Here is a 24,505-nt window from a genome sequence, read left to right on the forward strand (position 1 = left end):
ATAAGCCACATCTTACTGCCATCTGCTGCCACTGGTATGAAGACACACCATCAACACACATTTGTTCCCAATCATGGTGTGTGGTGTGGTCCTGGGCCACAGTGGCCACCAGCAACACTGCCTCAGATGCAGAGGCAGAACATGCGGGGCCTGGCAGCACAGTGGCCATCAGAATCTCCCTCTTTTTGGAGTCTTAATCAATAAAGGACAAGAAGTATCTTGTCCTTAGATGATTTACACTTCTGTGAGGGTTTGTCAGCCCCAGATTCTGTGACAGAGGAGGAACACGAAGTCCTATGACCTACAGCCAACAGCTGGTATCCAGTTGTAGGTGAGCAGAGTCCTGGAAAGGGAACATCCTGAGGGATCCCTTAATGATGAGGGGTGCTGGAGGAGAGCAATCCTCCTCCAGCTGGGATTGGAGACTGATGTCCCCGGAATATAGTAGGGAGTTGATGCTCCCAAAGAGGGTGTAGAGAAGCAGGAGGAGGAAGACCCCCAACCACCAGAGGAGCGGGAGTACATGAGTGACCCCAAGGGCCAGATGTAGAAGACACAGAGAGGGCAATGGCACAGTCACTAAAGAGAAAGTTGTAGCAGTGACATATGTCATCATCACATGTGTAAGATGAAGCCGATTGTATTTTATTCTTGGCTTCATGATATGTGAGGCAGTCAAGGGTCTTGTATTCCTGGATTTTCTTTTCTCATTTGAAAATGGTGCAGTGTGCTGAACAGGGGGAATGGAGCTCCCCACAGTTGACACAGATGGGGAGAGGGCGAACAAGGAGCACTTGTGTGCAACTGACGGCCACAATTCCTACAGATGAGCCTGGTGTTGTAATGCGAAGACGTATAGCCAAATTGCATGTATTCATAGCGTAGTGCTGCACAAGAGGAGGAATATAAGGCTTGACACATCACAGTGATACACTGTCATCTTGATCTTCTCCGGCAAAGTGTCACCTTTAATGGTCAAGAAGAAGGCTCTAGCATCCAGTCTGTTGTCTTTTGGCCCTCACTCAACACGACGGACAAAATTCACACCATGTCACTCAAAATTATCACACTTCCCATCAGTCTGTTAAAGGGTGACGTCAGTGGAAAAATGATAACCTGTACCATAATCAGAGTTATCAGCAGTTATAGTGACAGGAATATAACTCAGCTTGTCTTCGATGAGCAGCACCCATAACTGAGCGGTGTAGGCCATTTTAAGCTGAAAAGAGCCACTTTTCATTTTTGAAATCGCTGCCACTTCCCCAAACCTGCTCTCAATGTGGTCAACAAAGAACAGTGGCTTTGTAGTCAAAAAGGAATCCCCATCTCTCCTGGAACAAACCAAGTAATGGGGGTGGGGGGTGGGAGAGGAGTATTTCTCACCTTGCCTCTGAGCCCTATATTCATCTCATGGCATAGCCAGGGAAAGGAACATTTTCCTCCAAGTTGTAACATGTCTTTGTTTCACAAAAGACTGCTGGGGCTGTGCAGCCACCATTGGGATAAAGTTTAATTTGCTTCATATGCATGTCTTCCACCGTGGTATTACCCACAGAAAATGGGGGCTCTCCCCACAGATACCACTCTGCAACAGTTACTTGGCCAATAAACCATTGTCTGGTATCCCCAACCCCTTCCCATGATGAGTACATACACCTTGGCCTGCATGCAGAGTTTCCAGCTCAGGCACTAATGGGCAGGGGCCATCACTCTGCAGGTACGTGACGACCCCCGACCTCCCCCCCCCCCCCCCCCCCTCCCCACACAAACACGTGCACATGCATATGCACATGCACACACAGAATGGCTGCCGTGATGAGTTTTGGATGTAGCACAACTGCAAGAAAGAAAGGCACAAAGGTGGAATATACACAGCACCATGTGATCTCTCCTGTACAATCACAAATCTTTAAAATTTAGAAAGGAAGTAGCAACTAAACTGCAAAAAGGGGACCATATAACTAAATTAAAGTTGCAGAATGCCAGAAGGGAAGAAAACTAATGTCGAAAACACAAACCAGATCCAAGAACAATTGTCACCAAGAAGACCATCCAATGGAAAGGCAGAGAGAAATAAAGAATAGCACAAAGGCAGACTTGCAGCACGGAGAGGAAAGTAGCACTCCAAGGTTTGGGGTCCCTTAGTGGACAGACAAACTCACAGAAGAAATGTGAGCCCTCTAGGAGTGGGTTGGGTGGTTGGTTGGTTGGTCAAATTGGAGTAAGAGGACCAAACAGTGAGGTCATCAGTCCCATCGGATTAGGGAAGGAAGTCATCAATGCCCTTTCAAAGGAACCATCCCAACATTTGCCAAAGCAATTTATGGAAATCATGGAAAACCTAAATCAGTATGGCCAGACATGCGTTTGAACTGTTGTCCTCCTGAATGCGAGTCCAGTGTGTTAACAACGGTGCCACCTTACTCGGTGGAGTTGGGGTAAAACTCAGAGATGCCACAGAAGCTATTGCTCTCGAATAACACCACCAAGGGGGTCGCTGAGCTTAATGTCCCCATCCGACAGTTGGATCACCATCAACAATGTCACATCCCCTCACTTCACGGACACTGCGGTCAGATTTGAAATTTAATCTAGGACTTTGGCACAAAGACTGGTGATATAGAACTTAATGCCACCATATCTCTTCCCCTTGGCATCTAAATACTGGCAGTAAAAATTTCACCCACTACAAGGGTACAAACCAGTTCACCTCAGTGTTGAGTGCTACGGCAGAGGCTAGCGACCTCGGCTATGGCGGCAGGTTTGATTAAGATGAAGTTGCAATTTTATTGGGAAGTGTACCATGCTGTGTGGGCAATTTCATTTCAAATCAAACAGTACATGTAAATTCATGATCATGAATTTCTCTGGAAAAAACGAACATTAGATCTCTATATCATAGGCCTATGTGTTAAGAAATAAAAATTTTCATTTCATCTTGGCTTTTGTAAATGGTACAATCCTTTGAAAAATGTAAATTTTGGGTATGTGTATTATGTAAATATTTATTACTTAAAATTTTGTATTATGTAAATATTTATTACTTAAAATTTTAAAAAATGGCACTTTTATGAATTGTTTACTCACTAACCCCCATCATAAGACTTATGAAAAGTGTACAATATATTGTTTGTCTAATGTCTTAGTAGTTACTGCTATCAAAGTTGAAAATATTTTTCTGTTTAAAGTGTTAGAAATTTTTCAATATTCTGCATATTTTGCATCATTGAATTTCTAAAATAAAATATGCATGTCGGCAACACTGTTTCCAACTCTCTTATGTTTATAACAGCTCTCTTCTGTCAATAACGTGAATCATTCTACATTGCGTTTTGTGTCTGGTTTAAATTTCTTGTTGGATATAGTATCATTGAGTAAATACAGTAGTCAGGGGTGTGAGGACTATAAAAAAAAGACACAAAATGTGGTTTTTTTAAGAAATTTAAAAAACACTTTCAGAGATATTGCAGAAACATCTTGGTCCTCAAGTAACTGATACCTTCACATCCATTGCGCAGGAACTGCTATACACGCAACAACACAGAATTTAGTGATAACCCACCTGAACAATCACCGTCACTGAAATGTGAAATTGCAGAAAACCGTGCAGATGTTTGTATTCCTGGGTGTGAAGCTGTCGATGAGTTGAATGTTAGCATTTCTGTTGTAGCCCCTAACATACCCACCTTAAACGCCCAGACAAGATAAGAAGCACAAGAAGAAAACAGTATGTACAAAGAAAAATGGAAGAACTGGAAACAAGTTTTACATAAGAAACATCTTCCAAACTTTGTGAAGTGTGTAATGTAGATGTCCTTGATACAGAACCTGAAGATAGTGTGACACGCAACCCAATGTGATGTGTGGTTTCAAAATCTATACACTGCTATCTAGGTAGCCATCTATACTGACACTGATAAAAGATAGTTACTCCAAGCAGCAGATACAGAAATACATACCCACTTCCTTGTGTTATATAATTTCAAAAGCTCATAAAATAAAGAATGAAAAAGGTATTTGGACATGCCCAGATTCCTACTGTGGGTAGCCATTGCAAGATGATATGCTTAATGTTGCTCTGGAATATTACCTAAATGGTGACAAAGATCACAGCATGCAAAGTCCTAATCAGGCTGATGCGATTTCTGTTAGTGAAAATGGCGAAAAAGTTAAAAAGGTAAAAATATATATGATAAGATCAGTAAGATAAGCATATCTCATAATGAAAAAGGAGAAGACAAATTTAAAAATTGGTCTCTAAAATTCTACTCCTTATGACCAAAATAGGTAAAATGCCAGCCAGTGAAGGAAGTATGCACATATATTTACTGCACTAATTTGAAATTTATTTGTTTCCCCATAAGTAGGGTTACAGGGAAGAATGCTTTTGTGTATATGTCAAGAGCCGCAAGATAAATCTTGTTTGGAGGAGTGTGCGGTGTGTCCTGGTGCTGAAGATTGGTTGGTTGGTTTGGGGTATAAAGAGACCAAACTACAGGGTCATCAGTCCATTTTTCGTGACGTAAGCAAGGTTCAAGGTACAAAAAAAAAAAACACCCAACACCACACCTAAAAAGAAAACAAATGGAACGAACAAAAAAAAGGGGCAAAACATACACCACAATGAAAAGTAGAATAAGGTATTAAAACCATAGAGCACATGATCTGGGCTGGCTGATCATAATAATAAAAAGAGGATAAGCCAGCCACTCTGCAACACATTAAAATGTAAACCCCAAAAAGACAAGTCAAGATGAACACGTGTAGGGTAAAGATGACCACCAAGACAAACAAATGCAAAGAAAGTGCAACAGAGTTAAAATGGAGGGAGGGTGGTGACCTCAGACAGAAGGCCAAATGCTCACCCTTAGATGGTGTAGTAAAAACCTCCCCTACGAATAAAATGTAAAACTAAATCTGCTGTTGAGGCATTGTCACCCAACACCAAAGGTAGGGTGCTGGGAAGGTTAAAAGTCTGCCGCAGAGCGGCTAAAAGTGGGCAGTCCAGCAAGATGTGGACGACAGTCATATGTGACCCACAGTGACACTGAGGTGGGTCCTCGCAACGGAGGAGGTAGCCACGTGTTAGCCATGTATGGCCAATGCAGAGCCAGCAGAGAGCCACAGAGTCCCTGCGAGAAGCCTGCATGGAGCTCTTCCACACATTCGTAGTCTCCTTAACGGCACGCAGTTTGTTGTCCGTACTGAGATTATGACATTCCGTCTCTCAAAACTGAAAAACCTTGTGGCATAATAATGATCGCAGGTCAGTAACAGGGCTGCTGATCTCCAGAAGTGGCTTCTTTGTAGCCTGTTTGGTTAGCCTGTCAGCAAGTTCACTTCCTGGGATTCCGACATGGCCTGGCGTCCACACAAACACCACAGAATGACTGGATTGTTACAGGGCATAGACGGACTCTTGGATGTTTGCTACCAAAGGATGGCAGGGATAGCATTGGTCGATAGCTTGTGGGCTGCTCAAGGAGTCAGTGCAGAGAAGAAATGGCTCACCAGGGCATGAGCAGATGCGCTCAAGAGCACAAGAAATGGCCGCCAGCTATGCAGTGAAAACACTGCAGCCATCTGGCAAGGAGTGCTGTTCAGTATGTCCTCCATGAACATCAGCAAAGCCAACGTGACCATCAGCCATCGAGCTGTCAGTGTAAACCACTTCATGGTCCTGGTACATGTCAAGAATCGAATGGAAGTGACAGCAGAGAGCTGCGGAGTTAACTGAGTCCTTAGGACCATGTGAAAGGTCCAGGCGAAGCTTCAGCCTGGATGTAAACCATGGAGGTGTATGTGAATGGACATCGAGTATAGGTGGTGAAGGGAAGGACTCCACTTCAGGCAGAAGAGATTGGAGGCGAACCACAATCTTAAGCCCTGACCTGGGCCTCCGATGCAGGAGATGAACAGCTGTGGATGGGAAAAGGAGACGGTAATATGGATGCTCAGGAGAACTATGAATGTGTGCATTGTAACTGGCGAGCAGTTGTGCATGCCTAACCTTCAATGGAGGGACTCCAGCCTCCACCAGGATGCTGGTCCTGAAAGCTCCTGTTGCCAGTCGAACGCCACAGTGGTGCACTGGGTCAAGTAAACACAACGTTGAGGGCGCCACCAAACCATAAACCAGACTCTCATGATCAAGGCGGGATTGAACAAGAGCTTGGTAGAGCTGCAGCAGTGTAGAGTGAGCTGCACACCAGTTGGCATTGCCCAGGCAGCAGAGGGCATTGAGGTACTGCCAGCACTTCTGCTTCAGCTGACGAAGATGAGGAAGCCACGTCAATTGGGTGTCGAAAACCAGTCATAAGAATCGATATGTCTCCACTAGAGTGAGTGTATCATCATTAAGGTAAAGTTCTGGTTCCGGATGAATGGTATGACGCCAACAGAAGTGCATGACACATGACTTTGCACGTGAAAACTGGAAGCCGTGGGCTACAGCCTGTGACTGCACTTTGTGGATGGCTCCCTGTAGGTGCCGCTCGGCAACACCAGTACTGGAGGAGCAGTATGAAATGCAGAAGTCGTCTGCATACAGAGAAGGTGAGACCGACGGCCCGACAGCTGCTGCTAGACTGTTAATGGCCACTAAAAATAGAGATACACTCAATACCGAGCCCTGTGGGATCCCATTCTGCTGGATATGGGAAAGGGGGGGGGGAACTATGGGAGGCACCAACATTGACACGGAAAGTATGGAGCGATAGGAAATTTTGGATAAAAATCGAGAGCAGGCCCCGGAGACCCCACTCATATATTGTGGCCAGGATATGATGTCGCCAGGTCGTGTCATAAGATTTTCGTAAACCAAAAAAGATGGCAACCAGGTGTTGGCATCTGGAAAAGGCTATTCGGATGGCAGACTCGAAGGAAACTATGTTATCAACAGTAGAGCGACCCTGGCAGAAACCACCATGATGTGGAACCAGTAGGCCACGTGACTCCAATACCCAACACAACCACCGACTTTCCATACGTTCTAACAGCTTACAAAGAACATTGGTGAGGCTGATGGGTCGATAGCTATCCATGTCAAACGGATTTGAGCATTGGAATGATGATGCTCTCTCACCATTGCGATGGAAAGACACCATCACACCAAATCTGGTTGAAGATGATGACGAGATGTCACCTGTAGTCAGATGAGAGATATTTGATCATCTGATTGGGGATCCGATCTGGCCCAGGATGTGTCAGGGCAATGTGCAAGGACACTGAGGAGCTCCCACTCTGCAAATGGAGCATTATAGGGTTCACTGTGACATTCAGTGAAAGAGAGGGCTTTCCTTTCCATCTGCCATTTGAGGGTGCGAAATGCTGGGGGATAATTCTCTGACGCGAAGGCTCGAGCACAGTGCTCAGCAAAGTGCTCGGCAACTGCGTTTGTGTCAGCAGATAACACGCCATTGATGTTTATGCTAGTCACACCTGTCAGGTCTGGTACCCACAAATACGTCTGATCTTTGACCAGACTTGGTACCCAATGGTCAAGACATACCTCTCCCAACACGCCTGTTTCTGTCTTTTTATAAGCTGGCGAATAGGGACACAGGGCCGTTTAAAAGCTATTAGGTGTTCTAGGGAAGGGTGCCACTTATGTCACTGTAGAGCTTGCCGACACTCTTTAATAGCGTCAGCTGTTTCCGGGGACCACCAAGGTACTGACTTTTGCTGAAGACACCCTAAAGACCAAGGGATCGTGTTTTCCGCCGCAGAAACAATCGTTCTAGTGACCTGCTCAACTACCATGTGGGGGAGATTCAAAGGTGACAGCAGAGGTGAAAGCTTCCCAGTCTGCCTTGTTTAAAGCCCATCTTGGTAGACATCTGTGGGAATGGTGCTGGGGGAGCAACAGGAAGATGGGAAAGTGGTCACTAACACACAAGTCATTGTGGGCTCCCCAGTGGACAGATGGGAGAAGTCCTGAGCTGCAGAGGGATAAATCAATGGCCGAATAAGTGCCATGAGCCACGCTGAAATGTGTGGGGGCCCAGTATTTAAGAGGCGGAGGTTGAGTTGTGACAGGAAAGTATCGACAACTCTACCTCGGCCAGTAAGCAGTGCCATGCCACAAGGGGTTATGGGCATTAAAATCTCCCAAAAGTAGGAAAGGTTTAGGGAATTGATGAATCAGTGCAGCCAATGCATTCAGGGGTACTGCACCATCTGGAGGAAGATATACGTTGCAGACAGTTACTTCCAGACTCATCCTGAAAGCCACAGCTTCAAGAGGTTTTTGACAGGGCACAGGTGCACTGCATACTGAGTTCAGGACACAGACACAAACTCCACCTGACACTCTATTATAGTCGCTACGATTCTTGTAATATCCCCTACAGCCGCGAAGGCCAGGGGTCCACATTGCAGGGAACCAGGTTTCATGTGGGGCAATGTGGAAAGCATGTGTAAAGCTTAACAGCTGCTGTAGCTCAGCCAGGTGGTGGAAAAAAACCGCCGCAATTCCAATGGAAGATGACATCATCGTAAGTCGGGGAAGGCATGAAGCATGCAAGGAGGCAGGTTACGCCTCAGGGTCACCCTCTGCCACCAATTGAGTATTTGTATCCATTCCCATTGTGGATGAGGCATCAGTGAGATCCAGGTCCTCAGGGGATGCTGAGATCTCCACCTCATCCGCAGGTGCAGAATTGGTAGGGAGTGATGGTGTTGGGGCTACCGGAGGGTTCTTTTTCTTAGCAGACTTCTTTGTTTGCTTGCCCTCTTGCTTCTCTTTAGGGGCTTGCTGAGAGGACTTCTCTGATGTAGCTTCGGGTACGGAGGAAGACTGTGAAGCTCTTCGTCCAGCAGCTTTTGGCTACTTTAGCCACTGACGAGTATCCACTGTGGCAATTGTGGAAACCTTGGGAGAGAGGGTCTCAAGGGAACCCTTCCACACAAGAGGAGCCGGAGGAGGCTGTTGCTTCTCTGGCTGGGGAGGACCGATGTCCCCTGCATTTGGGGGGCTTTGCTCCTGAAGTAGGTACTTTGGGAGCAACGGAAGCAGATTTTCCCTCTACCACCATTGGGGCAGATGTATCCTAGAGGCCTGGAGGGCCCAGTGTTCATGGCACAGAGTATGGTACGACTGGTACTTGTGATGGCGATGGTAATGTAACTGCAGCGTATGTGGATGTCAACCGAACAGGGTGTAATTGTTCACATTTACATTTAGTCTCTTGGTAGGTCAACTGGTCCAGTGTCTTGTACTGCATGATTTTCCACTCCTTTTCGAGTACTGTGCAGTCTGACGAGCAGGGGGAGTGCTGCTCTACGCAGTTGGTACAAGGGGGAGGAGGTGCACATGGAGTATTGGATACAGTGGACGTCTGCAGTCTCAACATGTGGCATTGGAAGTGCAGCGGGAAGACGTGCCCGAATTTCCATCACTTAAAGCACCGCATAGGAGGAGGGCCGTATGGTTTAACGTTACATCGGTAGATCATCACCTTGCCCTTTTCAGGCAATTAATCACACTAAAAGGCCAAGATGAAGGCACCGGTAGCAACCCTGTTGTCTTTGGGTCCCCTGTAAACACACTGGATGAAATGAGCACACCGCCGTTCTAGATTGGCGAAGAGCTCGTCGTCAGACTGCAAGAGGAGGTCACGATGGAAAATAATCCCCTGGACCACGTGGAGGCTTTTATGGGGAGTGACAGAAACTGGAATATCACACAGCCGGTCACAAGCGAATAACGCCCAGGATTGGGCTGGGGATGTGGTCTGAATCAAGATGCACCGCTTTTCATCTTAGACAGTGCTGTCACTTCCCCAAACTTCTCCTCAAGACGTTACAACAAAAAATTGAGGCCTCATAGCTAGAAAGGAGTCCACGTCCATTCTACTACATACCAAATACCTAGGCGAATATGGCTCTCTTCTTTCTGTAGCCATACATTCCTCCCATGACGTAGTGAGGGATGGAAACTATTTACGGTCATATCTGTCAGCACTGTACTCGATCTTGCCCTTCTTAGAGACTGCTGGTGCCATACGGTCACCAGCAAGAGATGACTTAGTCCGCTTCATTGCAGGTCATCCACCCTGATGCCACCCACTCTGATCAGGGGCTCTCCCCACAGGCACCACCCAGCCACAGCAAAGGCCAACTGGCATGATGGCAGTTGCCGGGAGTCCTGATGCCCTTGGCATACATGGGGAGTTTACAGCTCAGGCATCAGCAGTGCGATCCCTGTGTTGTCAGGGGGCTACCACCAAATGGGTACATGACGGCCCCACTGCAATGGACTGGCTACCATGCTGGATATTGGGCGCAGAGAAATGCAATACTGTCATGGGAGCGAAAGAGGACAGGAGACAACAGAAGATGACATACCCCGGAAAGTGTCCTCACCCTAATAGTTGAATTGCAGTTGGAGATGGAAAGCCATGACAATAGGTTCAGGAGATCCAATCTAAGGGCACTATGAATAACTCATGCACCACATAAGGCGTCCTTCCCCGTATGGCCCACACTTCTGTAGAATTTGGAAAGTGGCAGGTCAAACTATAAAATGGGACCTGAACTTATAGGGTCGAAAAGTGAGAGACCCCTTTTAGTTACCTCTTACAACAAGCAGGGACACCTCAAGCCTATTCTAACCCTCGGACCCACAGGGGGAGGTGCTGAAGAGATGACCACTGAAACATTACACCTTCAGGATAGTGACAATGACAATGTATGCACTGTGAGAGGGTGAAAAGTTGGTGAAGAAGACTGTGGAGCTAGGGAAGTTTCTTACAGAGGTTATGAATTGAGTCATGAAAGGAGCACATCATATACGCAGAATTCAGAGATAGGCCATAGCAGAAGCAAAATCAGCCACATCCCAGAATATGACATTACTTCTTCATTTCTTCTCTGTTGAGAGCGGGTCTTTTGCTTTGCAGAATGAAATTTGAAGTTACCACTGGCAGCCATCGCAGGTGTCAATATTCACATGTGCTGCGAACTTGCTTGGAGCATCACACTGTTTTGCTATTGATGATCTCATTCCTAACAGTGTACATGCATGCTATGCTGTCAGTTCCATTACATGATGACATAGCATCTAGAGACTATACATTTCCTAAACATGTGTATGTGACTGATGGTGCAGTAGCTCATTTTAAAAACTGCTTTCAGCTTTATGAGTCTGGAAAACATCGTACAGGAATAAAGACAAAATGGATATTTTCAGCAACAGACCATAGAGTAAGTGCATCCAATGGGGTAGGAGGTCTCCGTAAACATCTTGCATCAAGAGTTAATCTCCTGCATGAAGTTGTTGATGCTATAAGAGATTGTATTGAATTTGTACAGACCACATCAAAATTACTACAAAACATGAAACTTGCTTCTAAATGAAAGTACATGACAGGAATTCCATTTAAAAAAAAAGAGAGAGGATTGGTCTGCTATGAAGCCAGTGGCAGGAATTCAGACAAGTCACTACTGAGTAACATCCTGGAGGGGCACATACATAGCAAGAACAGTTCTCCACGAACTGCAGCCTGTTACTGTCTGTGAAATTTAGAGACCTCAGCATACTTCATAAGACTTTGTTGTGAACAACTTCATCTCTTGTGTGTATGACAATCAGTGGTGGGTGGGACAAATAATTAGTGTCTCCAATAAGCTGCAAGATGTAACCGTCTCCTTTATGACACCTCCGGCAAATTCCTTCATATGGTCATCATCAACAGATCAGTATGCAGTTCCCATTTCCAAAGCGCTGCTCTTGTTAGACCATCCTTGTCCATGTGAAAAAAAAAAGAGAGAATTCTTTTGAAAAGTGCAGTGTTGGGAGTGTTGATCATTATAGTGTACGCAATTGCAATTCATGGGATGTAATAAAGAAGTAAAATCGTGACAGAAGACAATAACAGTTTTTGAATAATACCAGAAACAGAAAAATGTATAGACGAAGCTGTTTTCTATATCTAATTTTTTTGTAAACCCTCGTCACCAGTTTTGTAAACTGTCATCCCTACTGCCGTGGAGGCTGAGTTGCCACTGTTGTTACGGTAGGCCAAGCTTCTGGATTCATGAAATGGCTTCTGGTGCAGTACACTGCTAAGACAATTTCTCCCTGCCACTATTACACAGCTATGCCCCAGGGTCAGCCCTGCAAATGCAATTTACAACAGCCATCTGTTCACTTCGAAGAGTCCACTAAATGACATTCCCTGTCTAGGTCAGCCCTGGACAATGATCTATAGCCAAGCGGGTGAGAGCTGCTCGTCTATCTTCCAAGCAGGCTTCTGTCCATTGTCATCCAGTCATTGATGGGTTGTACTCAGTCAGCAATTGGCCAAGGCGAAGTCGATACCTTCATCCTCAGCACTGCCCGTGGCGCTGGTGGAACTCACACAAAAAGCGAGTGTCTATGGCACTCGCATCTTTGTGCCTGTTGTGCTTTCTCCCTAGCTGTGTCTTGTTCAGACAACACAGAGTAATTACTTTAACTAGGCTATACCAATTTCACATTACATTTACTCAACATCAGCACTCAATTTAAATTTTTAAGTGTCAAGGTTTTTTATCTTGAGAGTAGCTAAGTCTAACATAAAAGTTTCATAAATTTTGCACTGTGAAATACTGTCCATTCTGATTGTGCCGCCCACAAGTACAATGAGCAACAAACATACCAGGCAATTTTTAGAATATTCAGGATAGGGGTTTTAGAGAAAATAATTTACAAAGAATCAAAAAATTTCAGGTTCTCTCATCTTTATATAAAAATATTTTGATGGATTAAGAATTTCAGGCACTAATGTCATAGCTGATAATTAGCAGTCCTTCCATTTTATCATTTCCCAAGACAGTTAACATTCTATGACTATTCATATTTTCAAAAGATAATTTTGAATTTTGCTAAAAGTTGCAAGTTTTCATAGCTTATTTTTCCCATCAAAGATGAGAAAAGGCTCAGAAGTGTGCATGTGTTAACCATGTCTAATAGTATTGTGAAAAAGGTTTTTATTAAAAATAATTCCATGCCTGTAGCACTTCTTGCTTATTACAGTTTTTTTATTTTCCATTTGTTAACACATTTTCACAAACACACTCATTTAGTGACATTTATAATGTTTAACAAATCATCAAAAAATTAAAATATTCTAGTTTTTGGGAGCTGTCTTGACATTTCAACATACTTTTATTCAGAAAACTGAAATAATGATGTGACACATTCACTGTTGACCTGTATGCTTTGAGATGAAATTGCCCATGTGACCTTTCTTGCAAGGGGTGCACTACTGTTCAATTTAGAACAGATGATCAACCTGAATACTGGGAACTATTGACAAACAAGTGGGTTGGACTGGGTTGTTTGGGGGAAGAGACCAAACAGCGAGGTCATCGGTCTCATTGGAGTGTAGTATTTATAACAGTAACATTTCTATAATTTGGTGCAACACTTTAATGAATACATTCCACATTAAAACTGATGCTTTCAATGAACTACATTAGCTTCACTAAGATTACAACCTTACACTTTTGTTTAATGACTAGACGGCTCCAGAAAACATTAGTCATCTATTCTGCAAGGTCTCCTTCCACATTTTATGACTTCTGTATCCTACATGGACACACTTTTTTTCAGAAGTGCAATATATTTACAACTGTAACATTTCTGTCATCGCAGCAGTCAGAACCCCACTGTAGCCTTTCTCACTTGGAAACTTCATATCCAGATATTCGTGGCTCATACCTTCAGTGTCTTTTGAACACAGACATTAACTAATTTATTCAATGAATAATGGTCCCTACTAGACTATTAAAACTGCTAGAGCAAATGTGTTGAACATTAAAAACACTGACACACAGAATTAATTACATGTAAACCCACAGCTCATTTCCATTTCTGCCACCTTTCCACAAGACAACTGTAGTTGGTGAGATGCAGTTATGAGTGAGTGTGTGTGTGTGTGTGTGTGTGTGTGGGGGGGGGGGGGGGGGGGCAATCATTCACCCACAAGAGATCTTAGTGTATTCAATAAGCCGCATGATACATCATTTCCCATAGTGGTAAATACTAGCATGGGGAGCATCATTTACTTGCATACTTGAAGAATATCAGTCTGAATGCAGGCAAATTGCTCTAGGATCTTGCTAGGATTTCTAGTACTTAAAGAAATTTTGTGGTAGCACTGAACTGCACGAGTTTGGTTGTTGGCAGTAATCAAAAAATAGAAAGTACAGGTTTCTTTTTCCATGTTCGAAAACTGAACCTCAGCTGCAGTGAAGGCGAAATGCTACATGACACCATCTAGTAGAAATTATGTTAAAGCCATCCCGACATTTTGGTATCATTAAGAATGACTGGGAAGCTTAAGAAATATCATGGACTCCAAATTCCAGTAATTAGTAATTTACATGCAGTAGCACATTATTTGAGTTTCATGCCAAAAAAAGTTGCAGTGTACGTAAAGGCACCCCAAATGGTGGGGCAGAGTAGTAGCAGTTCAGTAAGGTCATTGTTGCTCTATGTCAGCAACACATCAAGGTTGCACAGGCCAATTATGCCACATCACCTGATTATTTTGAGGCAAAGAATACAAAATGATTTGAAATGCCATTTAGGACTGGATTTTAAACAATAAGCTACCATCCCTTTCTTTATCCAAGATGCACATTTGAGATGTGCTACCTGTAACTGCAACAATGATATCACAAAAAATAGCAGCATAGGTGATATACTTGAACCAGACCGAGAGCTGATCAACTTAGATAAATGGAGATTAGAAGCCTTGCCCAGTAAACCAGGTTCCCAATGAAAACATCTGCTTTTTGAGGCCAGCTTGATAACTTCTGGTGTAACACTTTAAGCCAATTAAAAATTTCACTATCCATTCTAGGGGCTTTAATGAGTTATTAGTAAGAACAGTAATGTAATATCTACACATACAGCTGCAATTCTTCAACAGTTTTGGAACAGGGCCTTTTATTGGGAAGAAGTACAAATTCTTCATAAAAGTTTCAGTGTCACTGGAAGCGTCTGATTCCACCCATCTGCTCTGACCAGTGACGTAATGGTGTTGTGGTATGTGATGTCACTGCAGTGAGGTGGTTTTGAGTTGCTTGTGTTTGTAGATGTCACATTGTTGTATTTGACGTTGACCTCTGGTGGTGAATGTTGACGTGCTGAGTTTAACATGTAGTATTTGATTCATTTGAGCCTTGGTTATCACCATGGTAACATGGTTCTGAATCTGGGTAGTCAGTGCGGTAACGTGGGTTGTGGAAGTGTTTGCTTTGTTTTGAGTGGGTTATTTAGGGTGTTTTTCTTTTTTTTTTTTGTTTATATATTTGGCATTTTTTTAGTGTCTGATTAGTTTCGTGGTTGTTGTATGGAGTGAAATCTGATATATATATGTGTGTGTGTGTGTGTGTGTGTGTGTGTGTGTGTGTGTGTGTGTGTGTGTGTGTGTGTGTGTGTGTTTTTCTTTTAGGGATGGATATAGCAGACAAGTTTATGAGCATTTCTTTACGTGCTGCTATGGGTAATGATATATTGTCCATAATAAAGTTTCTGCAGGTTTTAGGGCTAATTCGGGCTAATAGCCGAATATTTTCGGCGTTACGCTTGTGAGCACAACATGAAGTTGACAAAAATTCTGGCACCTTGGACCAAGACTTGTATATGTGGCGTTGTCGGCATAACAATATCTGATGTTTGATAAGGCATGGTACCTGGTTCGAGAAATCTAGGTCGCCCATAAGGGAGGTTGTCTTGCTTATGTACTATTTTTGTTATCGGTCCTCTAAATTTTTGTGTGAGACTGTTTTAGAATGGTTTTCTTTTTGTCATGAGGTTTGTTCGGAGCACATGAAGTATAAGGAGAAGTTGGGTGGGTTGGGGATGGTTGTTGAAATTGATGAGACACTGTTTGGTAAGAGGAAGTACGAGAGGGGCAGTTCTCGTGTTGGTTTGTGACTCTGGAGGTCTGTTGCTTTTTTTTTGGGGGGGGGGGGGGGGGGTATGCTAATTGTGTTTTTAGGGTTTTGCAGGGTCATAGTAAGAAGGAACTAGTGCAGCAGGTTGAGGAATATATTGAGGAGTACTGTAACGCTATGCATTTTCGTAGTATAGGGGTTTGGGAAAGAAGGATTATGAACACTTTAGAGTTAACCATAGCATTCAGTTTAAAGATTATGACACTGGGCCTTGTACTAATATCATAGAGGGGTTTCGTGGGAGGGGTAAGACGCTCTCTTCCAACCTGCAATCTCATTTAGACGAGTAGCGCTGGTGGAGGAGTGTACCTGAGAATTTTTGAATTTTCGTGTTCTTTGAAGACTGTGGGGAGGTGTGTGTGTGTGTGTGTGTGTGTGTGTGTGTGTGTGTGTGTGTGTTTTGGAGGGCGAAGGGGTAATTGTTCGTGCAGTTAATGAGGTAGTTTATGGGCTGGGGCAGGGAGTGTTTAGAGATTATGTTGGAGAGGACTAGTTTGGTTGCCTCTCCCACATTTTTTGGGGTGAGGGGGGCAAGTGATATAGGGTGGATTGGGGTTGGTTTATGGGTGAGAGGTTGTACATATTTTAGATTTTTCTGGTGTGTGTGTGTGTGTGTGTGTGTGTGTGTGTGTGTGTGTGTGTGCGTGCGTGCGTGTGTGTGTGTGTCCAACGTAGGTGATACTGTCAGAGGCTTTTGTTGGTTTTATGGTATTTTGGTTGTGTTTTAATTGATCTATTGAATATGGGGTATTTGGGTTTAGAGTTGGTAGGGTTATAGTTACAGTGGTGTTTTGTAAGTTATGTGGGTGTGTGAACTTTGTGGGTGTGGTTTTTTTTTTTTTTTAATGGTTTGCTTGTAGGTGTGGACAGCTGCGTTTGATATGTATAGGTAAAGAGAACAGTCCAATTCCACTGTCGGAAATCATAGGCGTTGGGTTTCTGGTGTCGAGAGCTGTGATTGGGCTATGTAGGTACAGGGAAATATTCGATCCACTTTTCGGATTTGTAGGTTGCTTATATCTCTCTCTCTCTCTCTCTCTCTCTCTCTCTCTCTCTCAAATTGAGAGCTGCATTTGAGGAATATAGGTCAAGGGAAATGTTCGATTCCACTTGTATGAGTTGTCGGTGTTAGTTTTATATACATATTTTGATTACAGATGGCTTTTTGGTATCGTGGGCTTCATTTTAGGTGTATTAGTCGAGTGAAGTGTACGATATCTGTTGGTTTTGTGACTGGAGCGTCATGTTGTAAGCTGAATTTTTCTTTTTTTTTATATTATTTGTTTTGTGATGGTGCAGTGTTTTGTATTGTTATATATTTAGCTTTTCTCTTCCCTAAACCCCCTATTTCCTGCATTTGTCCCATTAGTTTCATTTTATTTTTGGAGTGAGACATACTAGTGTCATTTTTATTTTTGTTCGCATTTGTTGGCATGTGTATGCAGCGACATAATCGTCATCATTTTGTATGCGCTGGAGATAGATGTTTCCGCCATATTGATGATGTCATGGGTCAAAGCAGACAAGTGAAATCTGACACTTCCATAATGCCAAATTTTACACTATTACAAAAATCTTCAAAGTCTTTTTTTACGTGAAACATTCAGATGATATGCAAATCTGTGTCAATATTGGCTTGTAGCATATATGAAAACAATATAAATTCTCATTCCCATATGGAGAAGGGGCAGTTGTATACTTTGTAGTCACTGGGGCTGGCGTTCAACCTAACATGACTGCAGTGATAAAGTAAGTTGAAACTCGGGAGGAGTCATGGTCAAATTACTGTCCAACCATCAATAGTCCAGTATTTGTGGTTTCCTTAATTAATGTCAGGAGAATACTAGAATGGCATTCAGCCACACACAACCACTAACATTGCCACATCCAATAATTAACATGCCCACCCCGTAATGATACAGGATGAAGGCCAGGCCAAAGACGGACAAAGACATCAGGGGTATATTACGAGAACTTCTCCATAAGGTCAAGGTAGAGCCTTTCCTCTTTGTCCAATCCAAGAACCTCTGCTTGTCCTAATGGCCATGAGAGTATACCATTCACATGTCACACTCTCCTCCTTCCTCTTCTTCTTTTTGTCATCATCATCATCATCATCATCACCATCACCACCAGAATTTTTGTACCTAAGGTGTTTGACTGTACAAATCACAACAGTCTTTTGGAAAACTATAAGTTTATGGCTTCCAAGGTATAATGAGTGAGTATGTGTGTGCATACTGAGCAACACTTTTAACTGGATACCACACACACAGCTTCTCAAACACTTTTGTCCAGTAACATTTGGTATATGTGTAATTGTTTATTTTGGTGATGAAAACATCATAAAATTATCCTTTGCATATTTCCATTCATTAATACCATATGGAATAATTTTCTGGAGCAATTTCACACAGACACAAAGTATTCATTGCACAGAAACATGTTGTAAAGATAGCATCCAGTGTTCATTCTTGAGCTTCATGTAGGAAACTGTTAAAAAAAAATCAGGCATGCTAACAAAAGTCTGACAATACCCATTTACCCTCTGATGAAGTTGGTTATGAAAAATTAGGCACAATTTGAAAATGATAACAGTGTTCATAAATATAATACTAGGTTCAAAAATAGCTTCCACTATATGACTTCTGTTAAAAAAAAGTACCCAAACTTTTTTTTTTGTTTTTCCGGGGCAAATGCCTGATGGATTTGAGTCTGGGGCACTTTCATGAGCCATCCTTGAACCTTCATGGGCATGCGTGGATTTTTCTCCTCCAGTCCTGTCAGCTGAGTGAGGGAAATAATGGAACGACTGGAGCAGTGCTAGTGCATCAAATTTTGCCAGAAACTGGGTGACAGCCAGGTGGAAACCATTAGGATCAGACAGCTTTTGGTCAGGATGCTGAAGGCATCACACTAATTTAGGAGGGGTTTATGTCAGCACATCAGTGCAGAGAAAGCTACACCCCAATTTGCCATCGACATGCTGAAATAAATAGATTATTGCCAAAGCGAACACTGTGGTGATGCTGGACTGTTGTATGACCATGAGAAAAATTGTGGAAGAGGTGGGCATCAGTACTCTTTGGCACATTCCATTGAGACCGAAGATCTGGCCATGAAAAGAGTGTCAGCAAAATTTGTGCCAAAGCTGCTGACAGCAGAGCAAAAGCAACTTCATGTTGAAGTCTCACAGGACACGCTGGACTCCACAAACAGTGGCCCTGATGTAATGAACCTCATAATCACTTATGACGAGTCCTGTGTAACCTGGAAATCAAACCCCAGTCATCACAGTAGAAGCAATCTCCATCACGAACGCCAAAGGCGGCCCGCCAAGTGCACAGCAATGTTGAAGTGATGCTGCCTGCTTCCTTTGACTCGAGTATGCACCACAGTGTCAAACAATCACCAAAGAGTACTACAGGGATATCCTCTGTTGTCTATGTGATGCTGTGTGGCACAAGGGATCAGACTTGCAGTCAACAGTAAATTGATGTCTCCATTATGACAACGTTCCAGCTCATTCCTCACACATGATTTAGACTTTTTTTTTTAGCGAAAAACCAGATTTCTGTGCTTCAACAAGCTCATTACTCTACCAATATGTCTCCCTGGGGGCTTCAGCCTGTTCCCCAAACTCAATAGACCATTGAAAGAACATTATGGCAGCAATGACAGCCTAGCTAAACAATAATGGAAGCACTGCTGGAAGAAGTGTGGGGAGTCCCAAGTGAACTACTTTTGTGGTGGGTGGTGTGTCCTACGCTCCAGGTAAACCATGTCTTTTTTTCCCCTGGCCAAAGGTCGGATACTTTTCTAACAGATCCATTACACAACTCAATCTTACTCTTGAACAGAAAGGAACAAAGTATGCAGGCATATTGGACCACTTCCTCTGTGAATTAAAGGTGCTGGCAGATAATGAACAATTTAAAACCAAGGTGAAATAATTTCTGGTTGACAACTCACTCTACTCCACAGATGAATTTCTGTGTAGATAGTATGTATGTGGCTGGGTTATATTTATCAAATATTGCTGTAGACTGAGATTTAAAAGTCCCAGTTCTGTTGAAGCTCATGTTATGTTTTCAGAGAAAATTTTTCTTATTTGTGAACCTACTGATACATTACACATGATTACAACTTGTCGCATGATACAAGGAACAGGCAAAAACATATACAACACTCTCTTGAACAGAACTGAAGGCTCTGGATAGACATCTCAGCAACATGTTCAAACAGGCTGCTAGTATGAGCCACAGCATTTTGAAGTTTCAACACAACTGATTGCCACCTGTACACTCTAATTCACAAATGTGAGATTCAGTTCCAGAGTTTTGGTTGTTCTGGAAAATAGGTGTAGTACCAAATGTAATTGTGCAACCTCTGGGAAATTTGACTCCAATGCTGAAGATAGTTATTTAACCACTACTCAGCACACCCCTATTGTTTAACATAGCATGACTCTCAGTAATGTAGTTTTTAAAATACATGTTAATACTACAAAAAAAAAAAACATTCATTTCAGCAACAATCACACTGTTGTTATAGAAATAAAGGACTAGATTGGACATTCCATTATCACAAACTTATTATTCCAGTATTTGGACAAGATATAAATATACATTATATGTACATTAAATATAAATGATTCCAGTATTTGGACAAGATATAAATATACATTATATGTACATTAAATATAAATGAAAAATAGCTGCATCTGCTGTAGGAAGACCTAACCACATTGTAATAATATATGTGCATGCAAAATTATTGCTTTAGCTTAGCAAAAAAACAGAGGACAAGGGACTAGATATGCAAAGTTTAATACAGGAAATAGAATTAGAATTCATTAAGTCTTTTATATTGTTCTAAATTTCGCAATGCAGTTAGCTCATTTTCAAATACGAACATAGACCTAGCTAATCAAATGCACGAAGCAGAATAGTGTAATGAGAAGTGGGAGAAGTCTTACCATGAGAGTTCATTTATTCTGAGAGACAGTTCAAAATGGTCCAGACAAAATATCGACAACAGGAGTACATATTCAATTTAAACAGGGAAAAATGAGATGCTCTCAAGAAAGTGACCAATAGCCAACACAAGATCAATGGAAGTTTGGCATTGAGTCACGAGATGGCACACAAAAATAACAAAATCCAGAATGTGAACAGTGGAACAACAGCTCCTGTAATGGATTTATCTGTCATGACAAAAAAAGAACACACCACGGTGAGGACACAGTACATTTCAGTACAGTTACTTTCAGATGACACAGCAGAAATGAGACAGAATAAAAGAAAAAGTAAAGAGATCCAATACTGATAAAAAAAAATAGTCTGTTAAAATGCGTGAAAAAATCCATAAATATTAAGAGATTAAGGCATGCTATGTCCAACAAAATCATGTAATGTCTATCTACTTCAAAATGGTATGTCAACCATATGGAAGACAGCAGAGATCACAAAGCTCAATAAGTAGCAAAATCATACCATCCAATTTGCCAGTTAAATGTAATGAGTAAAAATTTAAGAAAAAATTTGTGTGTGGCTCTCAGAAACGCAAGATTGTTACAGTCAGAAAACAATACTCGTGCACATTTAGAAAGAGAAAATCAATTAAGGATGCTATAAACTGTACCATTTGCATCATTATTGGAAAATTATGTCAAGATAATTTTGATATGTGTTCATGAAAGTATCTGATATCCTGCATTGGCCTACAATATTCTCATTACTAATGGACATCACATATCCAATAGTCCTCTATAACTGTGTAAGAGTCAAATTGATGTTCTATGGAAAATAATTTTCTCAAAGATTTAAATAAGTCCTTTTGAAAAGGAAGGTAGCTTACTATTTAATCAAATGGTTCAAATGGCTCTGAGCACAATGGGACTTAACTTCTGAGGTCATCACTCCCCTAGAACTTAGAACTACTTAAACCTAACTAACCTAAGGACATCACACACACCCATGCCTGAGGCATGATTCGAACCTACTACCATAGCAGTCACATGGTTCCAGACTGTAGCGCCTAGAACCACTCGGCCACACTGGCCGGCTACTATTTAATGTTTCAGGAACAACAAGCTAATTAGAAATGGAGCTTAGATCAAAGAAGGGGGTGGAAAGAAATTGGCTGTGTACCATTAAAAGGAAACACTGCCAATAGTGGCCTTACACAATATAAAGCAACCACAAAAAATAAATCCGAATGGTCTTCCAGACAAGACTGGGCTTTGATCTATGGTTCTCCAAAATTTGAGTCCAACGTCTTAACCCCTCTCCCACCTTGTTCAGTTCAATCTTTTGGAATACTCTCCTTGAGACAGTTCTGGGAAAGCTAGGAGCATTAAGAAATGCTCAATAGCTGTGTTAGAAAGCTGCTACAAAAGGAAAGAAAGTTTCATCACAGATTTAAATAAAATCTAAGTGTTGTTTACAGCAAAAAAACTAAAAGATATCAAAACGTGCATAAGGAGAGCACTGCAAGATGGTTTCAATGAATTAAAAAGCAAAATTTTGCAAACTGACCCCACGAAAAAATTGTAAGTAGCTTTGGTTTCACGGTAAGTCGGCAAACTGAGCTATACAGTCACCAATTGCTTATAATAGCCCCGAAACGGAGGATGGCAGACTGAAGTGCAAAATACTAAATTCAGTAATCCACAATTGTTTCACGGCAAAAAATCCTAAGACAGTTTGTCCTTTCAATAGCTGCACAGACACCCAATCTTCAGATACTGAGGTAAGTGATCATGTAACAGAAAATCAACTAAACTTGTTAAACAGAGGAAAAGCATCTCATCCTGATGGTACCTTTACAATTCTGTACTGATTTTGCCAGTGAACTTACATCCCTTCTGGCAGCAGATTGTCCTTGGAGCAACCAAGACTGCAAAACTGTTTGAAAATATGGAGGAGAAATTTCATTTTCTGGAAGTTGTGTTAGACAAATGCACATAATTATGGGTAGTATGACTAGTCCCTCCATCCTTTCAAATCCTGTACTTATATTTATGTACTTGATGAAAAACCCCTTTTTTCCCCACTGGCTCAATGTTGTGAAATTTTTAATATGTTTGAAGGTGGCGTTATTAAATACGGCTTCCCTACTCAAAACGCCAGTATTCTTCAGGGCTTCCTGTACTTTGATAGTAGCAATGTACATTACTGTATGATGTCATACTGGTTAATAGCGTCTCTGAACATATTATATTGTATTCTTCAGCACCGACACCTTAGTCAATGACAGGAAAGGTCTTTTCATCTCTAGCAGCTCAAATTTGAAACCTACATTGCACATAAAGATTAGTTTCATCTGAAGCATTACTAGGTAACGATTTTATAGTATGAACTAATTAATTTGTATTTTTAACTGGGCAACTTGCCGCACTTTTATTTTTATTTCAATAATACGAAATACGATACGATATTGGAAAAAAAATTGTGGTGACAAGAAATTTGAAAAACGGTGTTGTATGCAGTACAAATCCAAAGATCAAAAGCACAAATGAGAATATTTCATGCCGAAAAGGTATGATGAGAGGGACAAACGTTACTGAACGAAACAGAAGCTGGAGATTTGAACAGCTGTTACAAAAGATCGAATCAAAGAATTCTGGCACATATAGTTTGTAAACATTTCGAAAGAATGAGATTACAAGATAACGCAGATAACAACAAAACACCGGTAACTGTCATTTTTACGACGTTACGCTGCACTGTGCTGTAAGAATTCCAACTAGCACCTGTCACTAACTCAACGTTCACAGCTTCGAGTACACACAATCCAATCAGTCTTATTCGTTGTTACTGCTTGGTTTAAACTAGTGAACGCAGCATACTTCACAGCAAGCGCACAAAATTCTTCATAAGAATGACGCACGCACTTAGGGTTCATTCATTATTAGAATTCTCGATCAACGTGTTCTACGAACCTAATTCCTTGCTACCTTCATTCACAAAATGACACCAAAACACCGTTAGAGGGACCTTTTATACATATTCTCAGCTTGTTACGTACAAATACCTGAGACACCGGTGCGTTGTATCAGAATCAGTAAAACGTTAATTACATGTCCTGCACATCTGTTCAGATATTTACCTGCACTACAAATCGCTGAAAAACAGCCAACTTACATTACATATGGGTTTATTCTTTCGGCTAAAAACAACCTGTAGTAATTAATATTTTGGTACATATACATAAGAAACAATCAACCAATCTGACAACTGTTCAATTCTTGCCGCTAAAATGTCAAAGCAAACAAGCGAGAAAGAGATACAAGTTCAAAAATTTTAAAAAAACTCCTAGCAGTTTAGTTTTTAATTGTCGCTCTTTGCTCGCTGGATGGTCCCACAGCTTCCGTGTCACCCTGATTACAAGAGGCTCCCAAATCCGGACTTCATAAACCGATTTCCAAATTCCGCTTCTAGATGGTCGTGTAAATACTTCAAAATCGATTCTGGATATCCGCCTCTGGTTGTCGGTTTTCGAATTCGGCAATCGATTTTCGTTCTTATGTCAATGTGTATGCAGTCGGTTT

General features: G+C 42.0%; 1 protein-coding gene across 1 annotated transcript in view; it reads right to left on the bottom strand.

Annotated features, from left to right (window-relative positions):
* The window catches only part of LOC124721603 (coiled-coil domain-containing protein 175-like), a 143,712-nt gene extending 119,512 nt beyond the window's left edge, over positions 1–24,200 (bottom strand). Inside the window, exon 1 of the mRNA XM_047246654.1 lies at positions 24,064–24,200. The gene's annotated coding sequence lies outside the window, so the exon portion shown is untranslated. The remainder of the gene's footprint in view (positions 1–24,063) is intronic.
* Positions 24,201–24,505: the final 305 nt, after the last annotated feature.

The sequence above is a fragment of the Schistocerca piceifrons genome, chromosome X (assembly GCF_021461385.2).
Source record: "Schistocerca piceifrons isolate TAMUIC-IGC-003096 chromosome X, iqSchPice1.1, whole genome shotgun sequence".
Taxonomy (NCBI): Eukaryota; Metazoa; Arthropoda; class Insecta; order Orthoptera; family Acrididae; genus Schistocerca; species Schistocerca piceifrons.